Source organism: Rhinatrema bivittatum, chromosome 7, assembly GCF_901001135.1.
Source record: "Rhinatrema bivittatum chromosome 7, aRhiBiv1.1, whole genome shotgun sequence".
Classification (NCBI taxonomy): domain Eukaryota; kingdom Metazoa; phylum Chordata; class Amphibia; order Gymnophiona; family Rhinatrematidae; genus Rhinatrema; species Rhinatrema bivittatum.
Window position 1 is genome coordinate 36249292 of NC_042621.1, and position 22747 is coordinate 36272038.

The following is a 22747-nucleotide window of genomic DNA, read 5'->3' on the forward strand; positions in this document are numbered from 1 at the left end:
CCTAAAGATTAGCCCTGGGAGGAAGTATGGGGGAAGCTCAGCTCTAGTGGAAGAGGTTTTGTGCCAGGGTTGGGGGAATCAGCTACAGATGAGAGAGGGAGTTCAGGTGGTGGAGGAAGCTCAGCTTGGGTGGGGAATGGAAGGGAAGAGGTCCTGCTGCAGAAGTGGCAGTGGGGGAAAAAAGAATAACTGGTGGGCAGGGGGAGAGAGGAGGGGATGGTGGCAGGAGGTAGAAGCCTAGCAGTGGATGGGGGTGCAGATGGAAGAGGCTGAGGCTAAGGTGAAGAAGAGAGTTAGGTAAGGAGGAAGCTCAACTAAGGGTCGAGGGGGTATACAACTGGAGAGAGGGTAAGGGCTTTGAGGGGTTGAGGAGGCTTAGCTGCAGTTTGGAGGGGATCGGTTGTGGGAGAAAGAGAAGGCAAAAGCATGTGAGGGAGGAGAAGGGCGTGGCTCCGCCGCAGGTGGAACGGGAGGACTGAAGGAGGAGGAGGCTCGGCCGCCGGTAGATGAAGGGTTGGGGGGGGGGAGGAGGCTCAGCCGTGGCTAGGGGAGAAGAAGGAGTTGGGGGAAGAGAAGCTCATTGCAAGTAAGGGGAGGAGCGTGGAGGAGAAGCCTTTAGCCGGCCCGCGGGTGGAAGGAAAGAAGAGGAGTTAGGGGAGAGGAGGAGGCTCTGCCGCGTGTGGGAAGGAAGAAGAGGGTTTGGGGGAGGCTCAGCCGTGGATGGGTGAGGGGAAGGCTTAAGGCGGGGTACTTAGTTGCGGGGAGGGGCGTGGCTCAGCAGCCTTTGCTCTGGAGATGTGCGAGTTACCCCGCCCTCCAGAAAGGTGTGGTGTGGCCGGGAACGCGCACGCCCGCTGCCTAGGTGGATTCTGAGGTCCGGGGGCGCGCACGCTTAGGTAGGATTCGGAGTTTCTTTTCAGAGAAAGAGCGAGAAGAAAGAAGCGCAGGTAAAGGGGGAAGTAAAGGAAGAAGAGAAAAGGTATAGAGGACGAGGAGGTAAAGGAAGGAGAAAAAGAAAGGGCGTGGGGAGGGAGACAGCAAAATGAGAAGTGCGCCAGTGAAGGGGGAGGGAGTGAATAAGAAGTAAAGTGAGAGGCAGGGGGTAAAAGAAATTCCTGTGGTAATTCTGATATTTGCCTCCATATTTCCTCTGCTCCCACTCTACTATGCACTTCTCTCCTGCTCTTGGGCTTTTAATTCAGTCAGAGCCAGAGATTTTACCCCCCTCTTCTATCCCATTCCACTTTAGTGGTAATAGTCTGCTGGGAATCACACGCCATGAGGTTTTCCCCTCTAGCCTATATCCCATTTTAGTTTAGTGACTGTACACTACGGCGACCACGCACTATGGATCCTAGGATTTAGCCATTAGTTTAGTTTGTTGCCCTGAGTTCGGACTTAGCTTGAGAAATGGCAGGATTTGAAAATCTTGCTGCTCTGACCAGCGCTGAGGTAGCTGGATAATGTTTATCTGGCTAAAAAATTATCCTCCTAACTCTGGGGTGGGGTGGGCATTCCAGAGCAGAGTCAGCTATCCACTTACATTAGCTGGATAAACGCTAATTTTTAGTCTTATCTGGCTAACATAGCTGGATAATTTTAGGATAGATAGAGAGCAATCCTGAAGTTAGATAAACTTATCCAGTTAACTTTGACATAACCCAGTGTATTCAGTGGCAAGGTGTGTTACCCTGAATATTACAGCAGAGTTAGCAGGATAAATTAGTTAAATTTGCTAGCCAACCAGCCAGCATCCAAATATGGACCTCTAGTTATTTGCATAGGGCTTTGAAAATCTACTCTGCTGCTCAGTTGAGGCAAGTGTTGTTTTTTCCATTGGTGAAATTTTCTGCCCTGATTGAGGCCTTGGAGGAAGTGGTAGCACAGGCTTTTTTTTTTTTTTTTTTTTTGCATGCTTGGGTTTGGGAGGAGGAGGAAGAATCTTTAATTCCCTTGAAGGGGGGGTGGAGAAGGCCTGGGAGGACAGTGCAAGGGCTGCAGCAGAAGTAGGGAGAGTAGAGTGAGTGGGGTTAAAGGAGTGAGCAGGGTTCAATGACAGACTGAGTGAGGAAGAGAGGACTGAACAGTGTTAGGGGTAGAGAATGGAGATGTGTGTACTGTATGGGGAGAATTATAAATATGTAAGAACTACTATGCTGGGTCAGACCAAGGTCTATCATGTCCAGCATCCTGTCTTAAGACAGTGGCCAGTCCAGGTACATAGCAGATCTCAAAATAAATCTAATTCCTGTTAACCACTCTCAGTAGTTTCTTTCCTGAACATACCCAGATCAGTCCAGGCAAGCGGGTTTTATTCATCCCTACCAGCAGATGGAGGTAGAGAACAAAACTTTGGGCATTGCCACATATACGAGAGCGCCACCTGCAGTCCCTCAGTATTTCTCTACCTCCAGCAGATGGTAAAGGTACTAACCCTGCAGCCCTGACTGACTGGATATATTAAGGAAAATTGCTTCCCGAGGTGACAGGCTCCTGCAGAAGGGTCATCCCTCGGGTTGAGCTGGGCGAACGGGGGGGGGGGGGGGGGGGGTTGGATGCCCCTGGCCAGCTTCAGCTCGCGACTCTGAGACCACTGAAAGCCAGTAGTCTGGTTCCCTCGGTGGGTCCGAAGTCCCTCCACCGGCCCAGGGGCAGGGAAGTACCCTTTTGTGCTTTCCTGTGTATCTGGGCCTTTTAAGTTTTTGATGTGAAAAAAAAAAGTCACCAGCAACTGTGTGCTTTTGTGTGAGCAGTCTGAGTGGCCTAGCAGGTAGACACCTCGGCGGGATCATCGGGTGCAGGCTGAGCAGTCAGTGGGTGGATCGGGGATCATTCGAAGGAGGGTGGTCCCAGTAGGGACAGTTTCACTGTGGTGTGGGCTGGCTGCACTCCCAATCGCGCTGCGTGATTTTCAGTCACGGCAATGGCCTGTTCAGCGCGCTGGCGTGAAATTCTTGGGGCAGTGTGCCTTCTTCAGAGTTTGACAGCTGCCGCTTAGTGCGCCCCTCCCCCTTGCGATCCGGGCCGCATGGAAGCGCGGCAAGCATAGGATTTGCCTCTTGGTTTTTTCTTTCTGCCTTTATTTATTTTTTTGGTGCCTGCTATGGACAAGCAGCTCAGGGAGACCTGCAGGGCCTGTGGCAGCCTGTCAGACTGCCTGAATGACCACCTCCTCTGCATGGAGTGTGCTTGGGGGGGGGGGGGGGGGGGGGGGGAAGGGGATTTGAAAGGCAATCAAAGCCGCAGAGGCATCTACGGACCGCTGCGGTGGCGCTTGGGTCATAGGAGGGAGTGGCTATGGCCACAGAAGCGGAGCCGGATAGGGGGGCTTCTCCCCGAGGTTCTGAGGGGTCTCTGCCGCTCCTGCCTCTCAAGATTTGACCAAGGGAAAGGTCTGGATGTCTCGGGCCCTAGCAGCCCCAAGCGCCCTTCGGGGACCCCGGGGGGGGGGGGTTTCGCCAGAATTTGTACTTTTGCTGCACAGAGCCTTCCTGGCTAAGTAGGCAGGTAAGTGCAATGTCACAGAAGGCCTAGCGGGATCGGCAAAGTGGGGGAAGGTCCCCTCTAAAGGCTCCATGGGCCCACAAACTCTACCTCCCAAGGGACGGCTAGCGCGATTGGAATCGGACTTGGAAGACTCGGACGAGTCTAAGGAGGAGGATGAGGACTCCTCTGAGGTCGATCAGGAGGGGAACCTGATTGGGGAGTCTCCCTCTGGACCCAGGGGACTCTAAAACGGAACAGGGGATCTCGGAGGGTCCAGAGGCTAAAGGCGATGATCCGCAGGTGATCCATCTTTTCAAGTAAGAGGAGCTTCACCCGCTTATACCTCTGGTGTTAGAGGAGTTGGGGATTAAGCTCACCTTGGAGGATTCAGAAGCTGAAGGGGTTAATCCGGTTCTGGATGGCCTACGGAGACCCCCCAGCACTTTCCCTATTCCAAAGAAAATCCAGAAGTTGATCAACCGGGAGTGGGATTCCCCCGACTCGCGCCTGCGAGTTGGCAGGGCGATGTCCAAGCTTTATCTGCTTCTACAGGACCATTTGGATGTTCTCAAGGTCACGAAGGTGGATGTGGTAGTGTCGGCAGTCACGAAGAAGACCACTATCCTGGTTGATGGAGCTTCCGTCCTGAAGGATGTTCAGGATTGGAAGTTGGAAGTGCATCTCAAGTGAGCCTTTGAGGTCCTGGGACTCGGCTTGCGAGCGGTGATCTGTGCAAGCCTGATGCAGCGGGCCTGTTTGTGTTGGATCCAGAAGCGGCAGGAGCAGTCGGCCTTTGGGACTCTTTCCCCAGTCCAGGTGGCCTGCCTGGAGGCGGGGGATGCCTATGGTGCGGATGCCTTGTATGATCTGGTGAGAACCATGGCCCGTGCTATGGTGTCGGTGGTGGCGGCCAGACGACATTTGTGGCTACGTAACTGGTCAGTGGACCAGTCGTCAAAATCGCAGCTCTGTAATCCGCCCTTTCAGGGGAAACTACTGTTTGGTGAGGATCTCTATCGTCTGATGAAGTCGCTGGGAGAAATGAAGGGCAATAGGCTGCCAGAGGATCAAAAGTCTGGCCAGAAACCTCTTGGCCTCGCTTCCGGGAGTCGAGGCGTTTTCGTCAGACAAGGTCCTTGGGGGGCCTCAGTCCCATGACAGTCCTCGCACAGGCAACAGTCCTTTCGGGGGTCTGGAAGGACATCTAGAGGCGGATCCACCCAGGGAGCGGGTGGCATTAAATTCTCACAATGAGATCCAGCAGGTCCACTCCTCATCTCTGGTAATTGGGGGCAGGCTGGCCCGGTTCTACAGGGAGTGGGCCAAGATAACCACCGACTGGTGGGTCTTCAGCGTGGTGAGAGACGGCTATGCCTTAGAATTTTCTCGCCCTCTGCGGTCGATGTTTCTGGAGTTGCGTTGTCTTTCCCGAAGCAAGCAGACAGCAGTCCAGGAGATGCTTCAACGTCTGTGAAGTCTGGAGGCGGTTGTGCCGGTACCAATGTCCGAACAGAGGCAAGGCAGATATTCCATCTACTTCGTGGTGCCCAAGAAGGAAGGCACGTTCAGCCCTATCTTAGACCTGAAGAAAGTTAACCAGAGTTTGAAGGTACCATGTTTTCGGTTGGAGACGTTGCGCACTGTAATTGCAGTGGTACGGGGAGGAGAGTTTTTGGATAAGCCTCTGGATCTCACAGAGGCTTATCTGCATATCCCCATCTGTCAGGAGCACCAGAAATTTCTCAGATTTATGGTTCTGGGACAGCACTTTCAGTTTCAAGTGCTTCCTTTTGGACTGGCTACCGCCCCGCAGACCTTTACGAAGGTGATGGTAGTAGTGGCGGCGGCTCTGTGACAGGAGGGATTTCTGGTACGCCCGTACTTGGACGACTGGCTGATCCAGGCGAAGTCACTAGAGGAGTGTGTGCGGTCCGTGGACCGAGTTCGGTCACTTCTGGAATCTCTGGGCTGGGTCATAAATGTGCAGAAGAGTCATCTGGTCCCCTCCCATTCCCTCGAATATTTGGGAGCTCGTTTCAACACCCAGCGGAGCAGAGTGTTTCTCACAGACAACAGGGTGAACAAGATTCAGGGACAGATAGCGCGTCTGCTTCGTCTACAGGTGCCGAAGGTCTGGGATTACTTACAGGTCCTGGGCTCGATGGCTTCCACATTCGAATTGGTGCCCTGGGCATTTGCCCACTTGAGGCCCCTGCAGAGAGCGCTATTGACCCATTGGAATCCTCTGTCGCAACAATATTTTCTGCGACTGTCTCTGATGGAGCCGGCCAGGTCCAGTCTGGCCTGGTGGATGACGTGGAGCAATCTGGAGAAGGGGATGCCTCTTGAGGTCCCGGATTGGGTGATGGTCACCATGGATGCCAGTCTTCGGGGCCGGGGAGCAGTTTATCTGGGAAAGTCTGCTCAGGGCCTTTGGTCGACGTCGGAGCAGATGTGGTTCCATCAATCGCCTGGAGACTAGAGCGGTACGCAGAGCTCTGGAGCAGTTTCTACCCTTGGTCCATGATCGGATGGTGCTAGTTTTCTCAGACAACTCGACCATGGTAGCTTACATCAACCGTCAGTGGGGAACCAAGAGTCCAGCGGTGGCATAGGAGGCTCAGCTGCTATTCGAGTAGGCAGAGCTTCATCTCGAGGGAATTGCTGCGTCGCACGTCACAGGAGTCGACAACATCCAAGCGGATTGCCTCAGCCGACAACAGTTGGATCCGGGAGAGTGGAAACTCTCTGAGGGCCTGGGAGCTCCTCTGCGAGCGGTGGGGGACTCCGCAGTTCGATTTCATGGCAACGAGTCTCAATACCAAGACGCAAAGGTTCTTCAGCTGCCGGAGAGTCCAGGGCGATGGGACTCGATGCTTTGGTATGTCCATGGCCGACCAGGGTCCTCCTGTATGTCTTCCCTCTGTGGCTGCTGATAGCAAAGGTGTTCAGGTGAGTAGAGGGCCACGCGAAGTCAGTGATAATGGTGGCTTCAGAGTGGCCTCGCCGCCCATAGTTCGTGGATCTGGTGCGTCTGGCAGTGGACGGTCCGCTACACCTGACCCACCTACCGGATCTCCTTTGTCAGGGTCCTATATTTTCCGATTGGGAGGATCGCTTCTGTCTCGCGGCCTGGCTTTTGAGAGGAGGCAATAGCATGTGAGAGGGCATTCAGAACCTGTAATTGCCACACTTCTCCAAGCGTGACTCACTTCTGCCTCGTTGGCCTATTCCAGGGTATGGAAGGTATTTGAGGTCTGGTGTGGACAACAGGGATTGGACCCTCTTCAGGTTTCAGTTTCCCATATTTTGTCCTTTTTGCAGGAGGGTTTATCCAAAGGATTAGCCCATAGTTCCCTTCGAGTCCAGGTTTCCACTTTCGGCTTTCTCAGAGGGAGAGTACAAGGGAAGGCCTTGGCTTCTCATCTGGATGTGGTGCGTTTTCTATGGGGAGTCAAACATCTCCGTCCACCTCTGCGTCACATTTGTCCTGCATGGAACCTCCTTTGCGAGGAGCCTTTCGAGCCTCTGAGCCGGCCATCTTTGAAGATCCTTACTCTGAAGATGGTCTTTTTGGTAGCTATCTGTTTGGCTGGAAGGATTTCGGAATTGCAGGCGCTTTCGTGCCATGATCCGTTCCTCTGGATATCATCGGATAAGGTGTCCTTGCGAACGGTGCCTTCACTTCTTCCTAAGGTGGTGTCTGTTTTTCATTTGAACCAATCAGTGGAGTTGCCGGGTTTCCGGATTGGGCTTGGGATCCCTCGATTGGTCGGGAGCCTCATCTTTTGGATGTCAGATGAGTGGTATTGCGTTACTTGAAAGTCACTAACACTTTCCGTCGTTCGGATCATTTGTTCGTCCTGTTTGGGGGAGCAAAAAAGGGCGAAAAGGCGTCTAAGGCATCTTTGTCTCATTCGTTGAAAGAGATGATCTCTGCAGCTTATGTATCCAAAGGAAGAGCTGTTCCAGTGGGGCTCAGAGCACATTCGACTTGAGCTCAGGCAACGTCTTGGGCTGAGTGTCATCTGGTGTCTCCACAGGAGATCTGTAGATCTGCGGTGTGGTCCTCTTTATACATTTTTACCAAGCATTATCGTTTGGATGTGCGGGCCCCGGAGACGGCCCCTTTTGGGAAGAGTGTTCTTCGAGCCGGTCTTTTGGATTCCTGCCCGGTATAAGAGGGCTTTGGTACATCCCGCTTGTCTGGACTGATCTAGGTATGTTCAGGAAAGGAAAATTGGTTCTTACCTGCTAATTTTTGTTCCTGTAATACCACAGATCGGTCCATAGGCCCACCCTGAGGATCTCTGCCGAAAGACTGCTTTGTCTACTGCTGTATTTATTTGCAAAGCAGATTTGCCATTTTTTGGCTTCGATTTCTTGGTTTAATGTTTTCTGCATTGTTATCTAGTTGGTCAGGGGTATCCATGTTGGGAGCCTCGTTCGCTCTTTATTTTTACTTATCTTGGCTTGGGTATCGATTAAGGAAGGTCAGTGTTTAGCCCCCTCGCCCGAGCGGACTCAGCACCGAGAACGGGCCGGAGAGAAAAACAAAAGCAAAAATTACAGCAGCAGTTAGAACGGCAAAAAAAAAAATTTGAAAAAATCGCGCCAAACCCGCCGAGACATGCCCACGACGCCGCTCACACCAATCAGAGCAGGCCCTGCTGCCCTTTAAATCGAGCTGTTTCGGCGCCATTTCCTCCTCTTCTCTTCACTGCTCCATCGCCGGGGAAGGCCTGCGCTATCGGCGCCGAGCCCCGCCGGGGGAAGGTCAGTGTTTAGCCCCCTCGCCCGAGCGGACTCAGCACCGAGAACGGGCCGGAGAGAAAAACAAAAGCAAAAATTACAGCAGCAGCTAGAACAGCAAAAAAATTGAAAAAATCGCGCCGAACCCGCCGAGACACGCCCACGACGCCGCTCACGCCGCCCAGCGCAGACAGCGAGGCAAAAACTAAATCTATTTAAAGCTTTTAAAAACAACTCACATCCGCGCCAAAAATCGCCGCGATACGAAGCCCCGCCCGCCGAAGCCAGCCTCCAATAGGAGCCAGCCCAGAGGGGCTTTAAATTCGATTAAGCTCAGCGCCGCGCGACACAAGGCGCGCGCCTAAGGAGCGCAACAAAGGGGCCTGCCCCTTTGTCTCGCCCCTTCATCTCAGCCCCGAGGAAGCCACGATCACCATCCTCAGATGAAACTATAACTTATACAAATGCCAACGACCACGGACAAACGGATTTTTCGGACCGGATAAAGCCATCACTCACCAACCCCTTCCAAACATCTCAACCAATCCTTTCCAGCCAAAATACAGCACCCTTTACAATCTCGCCAACGACAATCAAGGCAAATCAGCATGCTATCCAGCCCTCACAGCATCCACTCCAGCAGTTCCAGCATCCACTCCAGCAGTTCCAGCATCCACTCCAGCATCCACTCCAGCATCCACTCCAGTAGTTCCAGCATCCACTCCAGCATCCACTCCAGTAGTTCCAGCATCCACTCCAGCATCCACTCCAGTAGTTCCAGCATCCACTCCAGCATCCACTCCAGCAGTCCAGCATCCACTCCAGCAGTCCAGCATCCACTCAAGTAGTTCCAGCATCCACTCCAGCATCCACTCCAGCATCCACTCCAGCAGTTCCAGCATCCACTCCAGTAGTTCCAGCATCCACTCCAGCAGTCCAGCATCCACTCCAGTAGTTCCAGCATCCACTCCAGCAGTTCCAGCATCCACTCCAGCAGTTCCAGCATCCACTCCAGCATCCACTCCAGCAGTCCAGCATCCACTCCAGCAGTCCAGCATCCACTCCAGCAGTTCCAGCATCCACTCCAGCAGTCCAGCATCCACTCCAGCATCCACTCCAGCAGTTCCAGCATCCAGTTCACAAGTTCCAGCATCCATCCTAGAAGATTCGGCCTGCGCTATCGGCCGAATGTAACCGGTTACAGACCTACCCCTATTCATAACCCCAGCAAATCAGCATACAATGATACACCGACACTCCATCCCCATACTCAAGAGAAAACCCAGAAATAACTCTCCACCAGACCCCATTCAGACACCCAGACAACAAAGACTCATCAACATCATGACATCTCCCATTACACAACTTCTAGGCCTCTCATTATTCACTTTAACCTTATTCAATGCACAGTCACTTTCCAAAAAAATGCACCTTCTCAATGATTACCTCATTGACAACAACCCTGACATATGTGCAATAACAGAAACCTGGTTAAAACCCACGGACATATCATTAACAAACCAATTACCTACACAATCCTTCGACATCTTCTCAATACCTAGACCAAAAAAGAAAGGAGGAGGAATTCATCTTGCTGCAAAAAAACAACTGGGCATAACCCTACAACTATCATACGCCACTTCAAAACTTGAATGCTCCATATTCAAATCTCAACATCTACAAATATTCCTCATCTACGCCACACCAGGAACTCTAGAGCAGGGGTGGGCAATTAATTTTCCCATGGGGCCACATGAGAAATTGGGATGGTTTTAGAGGGCCGGACTAATATAATTAACTCAGTTCTCAATAGCCCTACTTATGAAAAGACAGCAGTTTACCACCAATGCATGTCCTCTGAGAAAACACAACAAATAAGACCGATACAAATGCTTATATGCTAGCAAAATATCTCATCTCGGTAACAGACACAGAACCGACCTAACATACTCCCAGGATCTGTAGTAATGCACATAAACTAATCCACACACAGTTACACCTGTATTATGGAATACAAAACAGGAGCAACCCTATCTATGAAAAGGCAACACCACAAATATTAAATCAGGTCCTAAAAACCAATACACCTCTTATTAGGAAAACAGAATAGCAAGCAGCTATAGATCCCCACACAGAAATAATTGTAAAACTATACCAATAAGCAGAATAAATGTTTCAAAACAGCTATGAACAGAATAACATCCAACAATTAAAAACTCATAAAAACTATTAAACATTCTCCAAACACCAATAAAATATTTCAAAAAAGCAGACATCACACAATTAAAATGGCAGTCAAGAAAAATAAACTTTAAACCATCTTTACTTACCCCCTCCAGCAGCTCTCCTACTCCCCTTCCCTGCAGGCCGTGGCACACACCAGAAGCAGCAGTAGAAGCTAAGCTCTATACTTATGGTCCTCTTCCTTAGTGCCCATGTCTCTCACACACACACCATACCAGTCATGCCCCCATGACCAGTTTCTGTCTCTCACACACCAATCATCTCCCAAACAGTCTTTGGCACACACACCAGTCACCTTCCTGAACAGTTTCTCTCATGCCATACACACACACACACACACACACAGGCTTCCCACTCCCGTGTTCTTCTTACATATATGGGCTTCTCACTCTCATAATCACTTTCTCTGTCTCTCTTTCTCTCTCACACACACACACACCCACACACTCACTCACCAGTCTCTCACTCCCATGCTTGTTCTCTCCACATGCACAGGCTTCTCATTCCCATAATCACTTTCTCTCTCTCTCTCTCTCACACACACACACACACACACACACACTCACTCACCAGTCTCTCACTCCCATGTTCTCTTTCAGATATACAGGCTTCTCATTCCCATAATCACTTTATTTCTCTCTCTCTCTCACACACACACACACACACACCAGTCACCTGATCTCACTCATGCATACACACACACACAGGCTTCCCACTCCCAAGTTCTCTTTCAGATATACAGGCTTCTCCCTCCCATGATGTGTCTCACACACACCCAGGTTTCTCACTCCCATGCTCACTCTTCACATGCACAGGCTTCTCATTCCCATAATCACTTTCTCTCTGTTACTCACACACCAGTCTCTCTCTCATTTCCATGCTCACTCTCCATGTGCACAGGCTTCTCATTCCCTGAATCACATTCACACACACCAGTCTTTTTCTCTCACACACACAGTCACCTTACCAAGCAGTCTCTCTCTCTCATGCATGCACACTCACCCAGGTTTCTCACTCCCACAACTCCAGGCTTCTTACGCTCATGCTTTCCCACATACCCAGACTTCTCACTTCCATGCTTTTTCTCTCTCACGCACACACATCAGTCACCTCCCTGACTAATGTCTCACACTCTCACATACACATCAGTCATCTCCCTGAGCAATCACTTTCATTGTCTCTCACATACACACACACATCAGCTCTCTGACCAGTCAATCACACACAGGCTGGCTGGCTGCTTCTCACTCTCTCTCTTACTCACTTCCTTTCCCCCCCCCCCCCTGAGCACAAATGGGAGCTGCAGCAGCCCCTGCAGGCCAAGAAAGAAGAATCCCATCGGCCGCGGGAGGCTCATGCTGCTGACTCCTTTCTCGATTACCGGCTGCTTCAATTGCTCGGGGACCGCTGCAGCCGACGCGGCACGGCTCTTTCTCCTTCCCGCGCACCGCTCCGTGTATCACTTCCTGTTCCGGGTCACGGGAGGGGGGGTGCAGGCGCGGGAAGAAGAAAAGGCCAGCCGCGGGTACCACAGCTTCTAACACTGCTGCCGTTCCCACTGGGCTTGAACGTGCTGACAGCCCAGCGGCAGCGGGAGAGACCGGGAGCGCGCGCCGCGGACCTGCAAAAAACTCCCGCGGACCGGTGGTTGGGGACCCCTGAAAAAGACCACGAAAGGCGGAACTGGTAGGTAGGTAGGAAAGAAACTCGAGCGAAGACACGCTGCCCGATTGGCCGGTGCTGGGCAAGGCTTGCCCAGCACCGGCCAATCGGGCAGCGTGTCTTCGCTCGAGTCACTCCCCCCCCACCGAATGCTGTAAAAAAAACAGTTCATTCTCTCCTCCCTCCGTTCTTCCCTTGCAGAGGGAAGGCAGCGTGCCTCATTCTCCGTCTGCTCTCAGCAGTGGGCAGGCCGGTCACAGACCGTAGGCGGGCCGGATTCAGCCCACGGGCCGCCCCTTGCCCAGGTCTGCTCTAGAGGCTAACCCCTCCCCTCTAATAGAGATGATAGCCAAACACTTAAACTCAGACAAACCAACCATCATACTGGGAGACTTCAACATTCACGTGGACTCCATCCCACAATCCACTAACTGCGAAACCTTCCTTTCCTCCCTCAGTCACCTTGGATTCTCACAAATAATCAGCGGGCCCACCCACAAAGCAGGTCATACATTAGACCTCATATTTATCAACGATAGCTGGTCCATCCATACCAATCCCACCTGCACGCCAATCCCCTGGTCAGACCACCAGATCATAGAGACAACCCTCAAAATGAAAAACACACCACCTCCAAACATCTCCAAAACCACCATTCATTTCAGGAAACCATGCTCACTGGAGTTACTCACCGAACATTGCTCCAAAGATCTCAAACAAATAGACCTCTCAGACGCCAACACAGCCACCACTTCATGGATCAAACTCACGAACAAAATAGCGGATCAACTCTGCCCAACCTCCTCAAAAGTAATCCAACCGGCACGAGACAACAGAAAACCATGGTTCACCCCGGAACTCAAAGCCCTAAAACAAAAATTACGAAACAAAGAACAAAGCTGGAGAAACAACCCTACACCCACATCCAGACTGGACTACAAAGCCACCCTCAACACCTACAGAAACGCCATACACAAAACAAAAAAGGACTTCTATGCAAAAAGAATTCATAACTTCTTCTTCGACTCGAAAGCTTTATTCTCTTACGTATCATCTCTCACCAAACCAACACCACCATCCATTCCAGACCAACTAGCGCTCAGCAAGGCCAACGAATTAGCCACCTACTTCAAAACAAAAATCTCAAACCTCACTCGCTCCCTTACAACCCATCAAACTCTTCCAACACCTCATAGCACATACCAACCCAATCTGAATTCTAGACTAGAGTCATTTGAGCCCACATCCGCCATGGAGATTGAAAATTTACTTAAAAAAATTAAACCATCTGCACATCCCTCGGACCCACTCCCTACTAATCTGCTCACCGCCATCCCTAGCACCGTCGCAAAACCTATTGCAGAAATCATCAATACCTCTTTAGCCATGGGCACAGTTCCTAATCAACTAAAACTTGCAATCATCAAACCCCTACTGAAAAAACCAACTGCATCACTAACGGACCCAGCTAACTTCAGACCCATTGCAAACCTGCCCCTGATCTCCAAACTGATGGAAAAAGCCATAAATAAACAACTTTCCGAATATCTCGAGGAGCACAACATTCTTTCCCCTGCACAATATGGTTTTCGTAAATCACTAAGCACAGAGTCACTTTTACTTTCTCTCACTGATAATTTACTTTTGAACCTGGAGAAAAAACAGTCATTCTTACTGGTCCTATTAGACCTATCCTCAGCGTTCGACACGGTAAATCACTCACAACTCCTAGAACAACTATCAAACATAGGAATAAAAGGCACAGCCCTCAGTTGGTTCAAATCATTCCTATCAAACAGGTTTTACAAGGTCAGAATTAATAACAAGGAATCTGACCCCATCCTATCAGACCAAGGTGTACCTCAAGGTTCATCCCTCTCTCCCACCCTGTTCAACGTTTACCTCCTCCCCCTCTGCCATCTGCTATCACAACTCAAACTTACTCATTACCTCTATGCAGACGACATCCAGATCCTCATCCCCATCACAGAATCTATTCAAAAAACCTTCGCCTACTGGGAGAATTGTCTTCAACCAATTAAACAACTACTCTCCAGCCTGAACCTGATTCTAAACTCCAGCAAAACAGAGTTGCTACTGATTTCACACAACCCGAACACCCACCCACCTAGCCTGGCACAAACCACATCTTTAAACATGGAGCTCTCTGCTGACGTCAGGAATCTAGGAGCATGGCTTGACAACCAACTTAACCTAAAAAAATTCATAAACACAACCACCAGGGATTGCTTCTTTAAACTACAGGTCATAAAGAAACTAAAGCCACTCCTTCACTTCAATGACTTTCGCTTCGTTCTTCAATCCATTATTTTTTCGAAACTTGATTACTGCAACTCAATCTTACTTGGCCTCCCCTCCAACAGCATCAAACCCCTACAGATGGTACAAAATGCCGCAGCCAGAATCCTAACTAACACCAATAGAAGAGACCATATTACCCCCATCTTGAGCAACCTCCACTGGCTACCCATCAAACAGAGAATCCTATATAAAACCTTAACCATCATTCATAAAGCAATTCATAACGTCGCACCTATATCTCTACAAACTCAACTTCGTCCACACTTACCTTCCAGACCCATCAGAAGCGCCTACAAAGGCACATTAGTCGCAGCGCCTGCCAAATCAACACTAAGAAAAAGAGCACTCTCCACTGCGGGACCACACCAATGGAATGCGCTCCCACCAGACCTACGACTCGAACCCAATCTACCAGAGTTCAAAAAAAGGTTAAAAACTTGGCTCTTCAGGCAAGCGTTCCAATTCCCAGAGTGTAACTAGGCACCTCCTCCTGACTTTCAGATCCAACCATTGCAGGGTGTCACTAACACCTTGACACTTAATTTCATACCCGTACTTGCTTATTCGCATGTCTATTTAACAGTTATTATTCACCTTTATATAACCGCTTACTGCAGACCATATACGCTACTAAAGTTGCTTGAAAAAAGGTGAACACACACATACTATTCAATACACGAATAAGGTTATTTGTTATTTGGTTAAATATTATTGTTACTTTCAATGTTCCTTGTAATAATGTTCAATGGTTGATTGTTATTGTTCAATGTTCTATGTAAAAAAACCCCGGTCTAACCTCCCAGACCAGGGCAACCTTTTCGTTACTTGTAAACCGGATTGATTTGTATTGCATACAGGAATTCCGGTATATAAAAATTAAAAATAAATAAATAATACTGAGGGACTGCATGTGGCACTCTTGTATATGTGGTAGTGCTCAAAGTTTTGTTCTCTACCTCTCTCTGCTGGTAGGGATGAATAAAACCTGCTTGTCTGGACTGATCTGTGGTATTACAGGAACGAAAATTAGCAGGTCAGAACCAATTTTCCTTTACTTGGCTATTAATGTGTTACGGACTTTTCCTCCAAGAATTTATTCAAACTATTTTTAAACTCAGCTAGGCCAGGTTGCCCTGATCACATCCTCTGGCAACAGATTCTACAGCTTGATGGTGCACAGAGTGAAAAATTTGTTTCAAAGTCTGTTGTTTTTGGCCTACTGCGCATGCGAACAGCCATTCCCTGTACGTACCCGGATCAGCCCGGAATGCTGGGTTATGCCTCCTTCCCAGCAAATGGAGACAGAAAAAAATGTGAATGGCACTCCTTGTAAGTACGGTGCACCACCCTTCAGTATTTCTCTCTCTCCATCAGATCCTGGTTCCTTGGTTCTTTAAAAAAATATATATATATAGATATAGATATATAGATATATATAGATATATAACCCCAGAGGTTCAGGAATCCTTATTTTGTTGGCTAAAACAAAGTTACTGTAGCTTTAAAAAAACAAAAAAAAAAGACTGGCCTCCCGAGGGGATTTATTTATTCATTTATTTATTCAATCTTATATACCGGCTTTCAAGTTCATTTCAAGGCGGTTTACATTGATTGAAGTTGCAGTAGCAACCTTCAAACACATATATACTAAAAACAAAACATGGTACATGACTAAAATACATTAAAACCAAAAGCTAGCTCCCTCCTCGATGGTAGGCCTGCTGGGGGCTCCTCTTTGCTCCCGCGATCCCGGATCAGCTTACCGGTGAGTGTCTGAGGGGGATTTACCAGTGGGCCGGTCCTCCCCCCCCCCCCCCCCCCGACCCAGAGACAACCTCGCATCGGTTTGCTGATCTAAAAAAAAAAAAAGTAAACGAAGATAAAAGTGCTGCTCTCCTTTAGCCTCCCTGGCTCCGGTCTTCATTTTGGGTGGATTCCCCTCCTCTAGAGCATGGTGACGCCGTGCGCCTCTGTGGGTGGTGCCTGCCGGGAGCCGGCGACTCTGCTTTCCTGCGACAACCTTTGTTCCCGGTGTCTTCCTGGGGGCGACGGCCTGTCAGTGGAAGGGGGAAGCAGGCAGCTCAGTCCCGTGATGCAGGCAACCTGATGCTGCCTTGTGGCGCTCAGCCTGCCCCACTCCCGTGGGGCAGGCTGAACGTGGGAACGGCAGCCATTTTAAGAGTTGTGGATTCCGATGCAGCTAATTCGGCAAGGGGAGGGGATCTCCCTCCTCAGCTTTTTCCGCATGATCAATGTCCCGGGTCTTCCCGCGACTCCTTTACCACCTCTCCTGATCCTTTGGGAACCCCCCTGCGGGAGAATTTAAAGGGCCAGCCACCCTTTTCTGCAGGCTTTGTTTTACTGATGCATAAGGCATATTTAGCTAAGCTTATGCCCACAGGGGATCTGGAGCCTACTCTAGGTCAGCCAGGAGCTGGACCCTCCTCCCGCAAAGGTTCTTAGGCCAGATCCACCTAGATTCGGGTGGTCTGGGGAGGGTCTGGTTCTGGGGACCAGAGAAATACTGCACTGGCGGATCCGCTTTAGGCGGATGTGGATGAGGATTCAGAGCATGTGGCGCCGGTGGAAGGGGATGATCCTCAGGTACTTAGGCTCTTTCGTAGGGATGAATTGGAGCCGATGATTCCGCATGTCCTCGCGGAGTTGGGCATACTAGTCGGACAGGCGCCTCAGGTTCAGGGCACGGTAGATCCGGTACTGTCTGGTCTTCGCCCCCCCCCCCCCAGGACTTTTCCGTTTCATCCTATGTTGCTTCAGCTGATGTTTCGGGAGTGAGATACTCTGGAAGCTAGCCTTCACGTAGGCCGAGCTATGGACAAATTGTACCTGCTGCCGGACGACTCTCTCGATCTCCTTAAGGTTTCTAAGGCTGATGCGGCCATATCAATAGTCACAAAGCGTACGACTATTCAGGTGGTTGGGGCTGCTGGCCTTAAGGACCTCCAGGATCGTAAGAGAGAGGTTCTTCTCAAACGTATCTTCGAAGTGTCTGCTCTTGGGGTTAGAGTGGCTGTTTGCAGTAGTTTGATGCAGCGAATGAATCTCTGGGTACAGCAGCTCCTGAGTGCCAGGGATCTTTCCCCGGAAGAAGCAGAGCAGGCTGATCATTTGGAAGCGGCAGTGGTGTATGGGGAAGATGCCTTGTACGATTTCCTTCGTATGTCTTCACACACTATGGCTTCTGCGGTATCAGCCCGCAGGCTTTTGTGGCTCCATAATTGGTCAATAAAGAAAAAATCAGGGATTAACTAGTATATAATTGAAAACCCAGAAAAATCCACTAGTTAATATTTCTTGTATTGGCACCAAAATAAGTCCTTCAATTTCGAAGTTGTAACTTTTATAATTAAAATCTTTCTTTATTTAACTAATATTAAAATTACAGACTCCTATATATTTTTTTTATTTTTTCATCTTTTCAGTTATTTTCTTACTTTATTAAATCTTTATAAAACAGAAGATTAGACCTCAGCACCGGCATGTGATTCTGACAATGAGCAGAAACTTTTCGCCGAGTTGGTACAATCACCGGTCTATTATCTTCTCTTATATTTTTCTTTTTCTTAAAACAATTATTTTTATATTGAAACATGCAACCACACCATGTGTTAGTTGCACAACAACTCCAAGATATTGGACTTGAACTCAGAACCTGTACGGTCTCTGGTGGTGACAGTTGAAAATAAACTGCAGCAGTTTTATGCTGTGCCACCCGACTCCATAGTTAGAACAAACAAAAACTTGTTTCTTGTACTGGCAAGTAATGAAATTGTAATCCCAACAAACAATTACTTAGCTTAATCGACCACTTTTGTTTATAGCCCGAACATATACTTGGCTGAGGGAACTGCTTAAATTTCTTTGCAGAAGCCACCAAATTGCCGACGTTGTCAATGTTTTGAAACCTGCATCAGGGCGGGCTTTTCTATGGACTGTGCCGACCATTCCTGTGGCTGCACGTGGATTCCCGCACTGGAAAAAGCAGTCTGTTTTTCCCCCGCGCAGGAGCGCACGCAGAGCTTCAAATCTCCTCAGAAGTTTCGACAGATTTGAAGAATTCAGGTTAAAAAATAGAAAATGGAATCCAGTGTAGCGCATAAGAAGCCCAGGTCATCGGGGTTTAAACCCTGCACCTGTGGCAAGATTGTTGCTCACTGACGGTCATGAGGCCTGTTGTGTGTCTGGGACCAGACCACATACAAGAAACCTGCAAGTATTGTGGGAAAATGTCTCCTAGGGCCAGACGTCAAAGGGCCAAAAAAATAGACATATTGAGGTTGGCTAGGGGATCCTATGCCCCTCCGTCTGAGTCACACTCGTTGCTGGGACCGGCGACGCATCATCCAAAGAGGACTCAAAGAGCTGTGTCGATGGGGCCTACCTCCTCAGGCTCGAGTAGAAGTAAGGCAGACAATGCGTCGAGTACAACGCCTGTATTGAAGCCGACGCACCATGAGCCGCTAGTGCAGTCATCGGCGCCCATGAAGTCGGCGCGGACGCAAAACCGATGCCGACACAAACTCTGGCACCAATACCGCCATCGCCAGTGCATCCTTCCGTGCTGACGCTACCGATGCTGATACTTCCAATACGACCGCTCATTCACAAACGGTGTATATAAAATCGACACAAAAAAGCAAGAAACAACACTTACACGCCGCTTCAGACCAAGCATCAAGACCTGTGTCATCTCAGCACCACAAACACCAGGCACAGACTCCATTCTGCTGAAGATTTACGTGGCTTAAAACATTTGGAGCAGCTCATTAAGTCCTTGGGGGAGAATAAAGTGTACAAGCTCTTGGAGGATAGGCCAAAAGCCTCTAGGGGTTTCGGTCCTTCCTGTTCGCATTTTAGAGGACAGCACTGTTTCCGCCAGTCTAAACCAGCTCCTTTTGGCCAAAGGCAGACATCCGGGAGGTCTCAGCCTTGGTCTCATTCCTTTTGCAGCCATAGACCTGCCAGAGACGGCGGTACCCTGGATGTGGCAGGAGCCAAATCATCCCAATGAAATAGCACCGGTCCACTCCCCTGTTCCGGTCGTCGGGGAATGGCTGTTCCTATTTTACGAGCAGTGGGTCAAAATCATGTCTGACCACTGGGTTCACCTTAGATTTTGCTCACCACTTGCGCGATCTGTTTCTGGTGTCTCCCTGCGGGTTTCTGGAGAAAAGGCGCCATGTGTCTCTGACGCTTCGTCGGTTGATAGACCTAGGGGCGGTGGTCCCAGTTCCTTCGGACGAACTAAGGACCGGCAGATATTAGATTTATTTTCTAGTTCCAAAGAAGGAGGGGGTCCTTCTGTCCAATTTTGGATCTAAAGAAGGTCAACAGAGCTCTCTGAGTGCCCTGTTTTCGCATGGAGACGCTACATTCCATAATCGCCTCTGTCAGGGGGGGGGAGTTTTTAGCTTCCCTCGATTTGACGGAGGCATACCTGCACATTGCAATTCAGAAGGACCATCAGAGGTATCTCCGGTTCATGATCCTCGGCAAACATTACTAGTTTCAGGCCCTTCCCTTCAGACTGGCTACCGCTCCCTGCACCTTTACAAAGGTGATGGTGGTAGTGGCGGGGACTCTCTGCCACGAGGGGATCCTAGTCCATTCCTACTTGGACGATTGGCTCATTAGAGCGAAGTCGGAGGAACTATGCGAGGCAGCGGTTGCCAAGGTGGTGCAGACTCTTCACTCTCGGGGGTGGATCATCAATTCGGCCAAGAGCCAGTTGTCACCTGCCCAGGTACTGGATTTTTTGGGGGCGAGGTTCGATACTTGGATCGGGAAAGTCTTCCTTATGCAGGAACAAATTGACAAGCTCATGTCTCAAGTTTGGTGTCTATTGTCCCTACCAGTTCCCAAGCCATGGGACTACTTGCACATGCTTGGTTCTATGGCGTCTACTCTGGAGTTGGTCCTGTGGGCCTTCGCTCATATGAGGCCGTTGCAGAGAGCTTTGCTCTCACGTTGGGAATTCCAAATCGGAGGATTTTCAAGTTCCCTTACCGCTCCAGGAGCCAGCCAGGTCCAGTCTAGCTTGGTGGTTGAGCCCCAAACACTTGTCTTGGGGGGTGGATCTGGAAGTCCCTCAGTGGATCATTGTGACGACAGATGCTAGTCTTTCTGGTTGGGGGCAGTTTGCCAGTCTCAGGCGGCGCAAGGCCAATGGACGCAGCAGGAAGCGCAATGGTCCATCAATCGTCTGGAAACAAGGACCGTATGGTTGGCCTTGCATATGTTCCTGCCTCTAGTTCAAGGTCGGTGAGAGTGCTTTCTGACAATGCAACGACTGTGGCATACATCAACTGGCAAGGAGGAACAAAGAGCCATCCCATGGCTACGGAGCTGGATGAGCTCATGGCTTGGGCGGAGATACATCTGCTCAGGATAACGGCTTCTCATATTGCCGGGGTAGACAACGTTCAGGTGGATTTTCTGAGCCATCAGAGATTGGATCCTGGAGAATGGGAGCTGTCCGATGAGGTGTTCAAGTTGATAACTCATTGGTGAGGGACTCCCCATTTGGATTTAATGGTGACTCGGGGGAATGCCAAGGCGCCGCGCTTCTTCAGTCACAGAAGAGAGCATGGAGTGGAAAGAGTGGATGCCCTTGTCCTTCCATGGCCCCACGACATTCTGCTCTATGCATTCCCTCCTTGGCCTCTGGTAGGCAAGGTTTTTGGAAGAATAGAAGTCCATCCGGGGCAGTGGTGCTGGTGGCTCCGGAATGGCCACGGAGGCCGTGGTTTGCAGATCTCCTCAATCTTGCAGTGGATGGCCTGCTCCGTCTGGGTCATCTTCCGAATCATCTCCTGAGGCAAGGTCCAGTATTTTTCGACCAGGTGGATCACTTTCTAGGTCCCACCCCATGTAAGACAGCTTGGGTACGTGCCAGCAGTCTGGACTGATCCAGGTACGTACAGGTAAAGGAAAATTGGTTCTTACCTACTAATTTTCGTTCCTGTAGTACCATGGATCAGCCCAGACGCGTGCCCAGATTTGGATCTGCTCGAGATTTTTAATTTACTGTCATGCTATATAGCAGGATGAAGATTTCGCAAGTGCTCTTATTTTGTACATAGTTGATTCTCATAGGTTTGGTTTGACCATTTAAATTTGGATTTCTGTTCCCAGTTCGATTTCCTTTTTCTGCTTTGATACTGTTTATACTGAAGGGGGCTGCAGGTGGCGCACAGTACTTACAAGAGGTGCCCTTCAAGTTTTTTTCTGTCTCCATCTGGTGGAAGGCAGGCATAACCCAGCAGTCTGAGCTGATCTGTGGTTAGCAGGTAAGAACCAATTTTCCTTTCCAGAATTCTCCTTGGTCTGTTGCACAGATGCATGGATTTGTCTCTTCTTTCTAATTTAAATTTCTCCTCGCAACCTCACTTACAGCAAACCCACAAAAGCCCTTTCAGTGCTACCATGGCAGGATTCAGTGCTACCGACCAATTTTGAGATTCAAGAATTGGTCGTGTGAACACATTATGTCTGTAACAGATGGGCCTGACCATGATCAGGCAAATTGTCGTGACTGCGGCCACATGTCGCTGAGAGCACAATGTCAAGGGCCACTTTAAAGCAAAGGAAGTGCCAGCATGAAGGGTGAATTCGGATATGTGCATATGCATCCTTCAGGTTGAAAGAACACATCCAGTCATTGGGCTGATAAATAGTAGAATAATGCTGAGGGATGTCAGTTGGAACTTTTCTTGACACAAATGTTTGTTCAGGGATCTGAGATCCAAGATTGGATGGATTACTCCTGTCTTCCCGGGTATGAGAAAATAATGTGAGTAGTATACCTTGCTGCAATCTAGAGGGAGTATTTTTTGTATTGCGTTCTGGTGCAGTAATTTCTGTACCTCCTGATTTAGGAGGGGAAGATGTTCCAGGTTTGGTGTGGGGGAGCAGGGTCAGATGGGGAAGCTTCAGCTGGCTGGGGAAGTTAAGATGGTAAACTGCTTGGATTAACTTCAGTACCTGTTGATCTGTGTTCTCCAGGTGTTTAGAAATTGTTGGACCCTGCTCCTAATCTGTGACTGTGACCTTGGGCTCATCAAAACTCTGCTGTTTCACAGCAGGTTGAGGTTGTGACTTTTGTGTCTGCCGGTTAGGTTGTTGCCCCCTTTGCTATGGAGCCTGCTCTTGTTAGCGGGGTTCTTAGACAGTAGATACACAGAGAGAACATAACATGCCATACTGGGTCAGACCAAGGGTCCATCAAGCCCAGCATCCTGTTTCCAACAGTGGCCAATCC

The 22747-nt window shown here is 49.7% G+C and overlaps 1 protein-coding gene across 1 annotated transcript in view; it reads left to right on the forward strand.

The window, feature by feature from the left end:
• Positions 1-932: 932 nt before the first annotated feature.
• MARVELD3 (MARVEL domain containing 3) overlaps positions 933-22747 on the forward strand; it is a 107078-nt gene continuing 85263 nt past the window's right edge. The window contains exon 1 of the mRNA XM_029608249.1: positions 933-979. The gene's annotated coding sequence lies outside the window, so the exon portion shown is untranslated. The remainder of the gene's footprint in view (positions 980-22747) is intronic.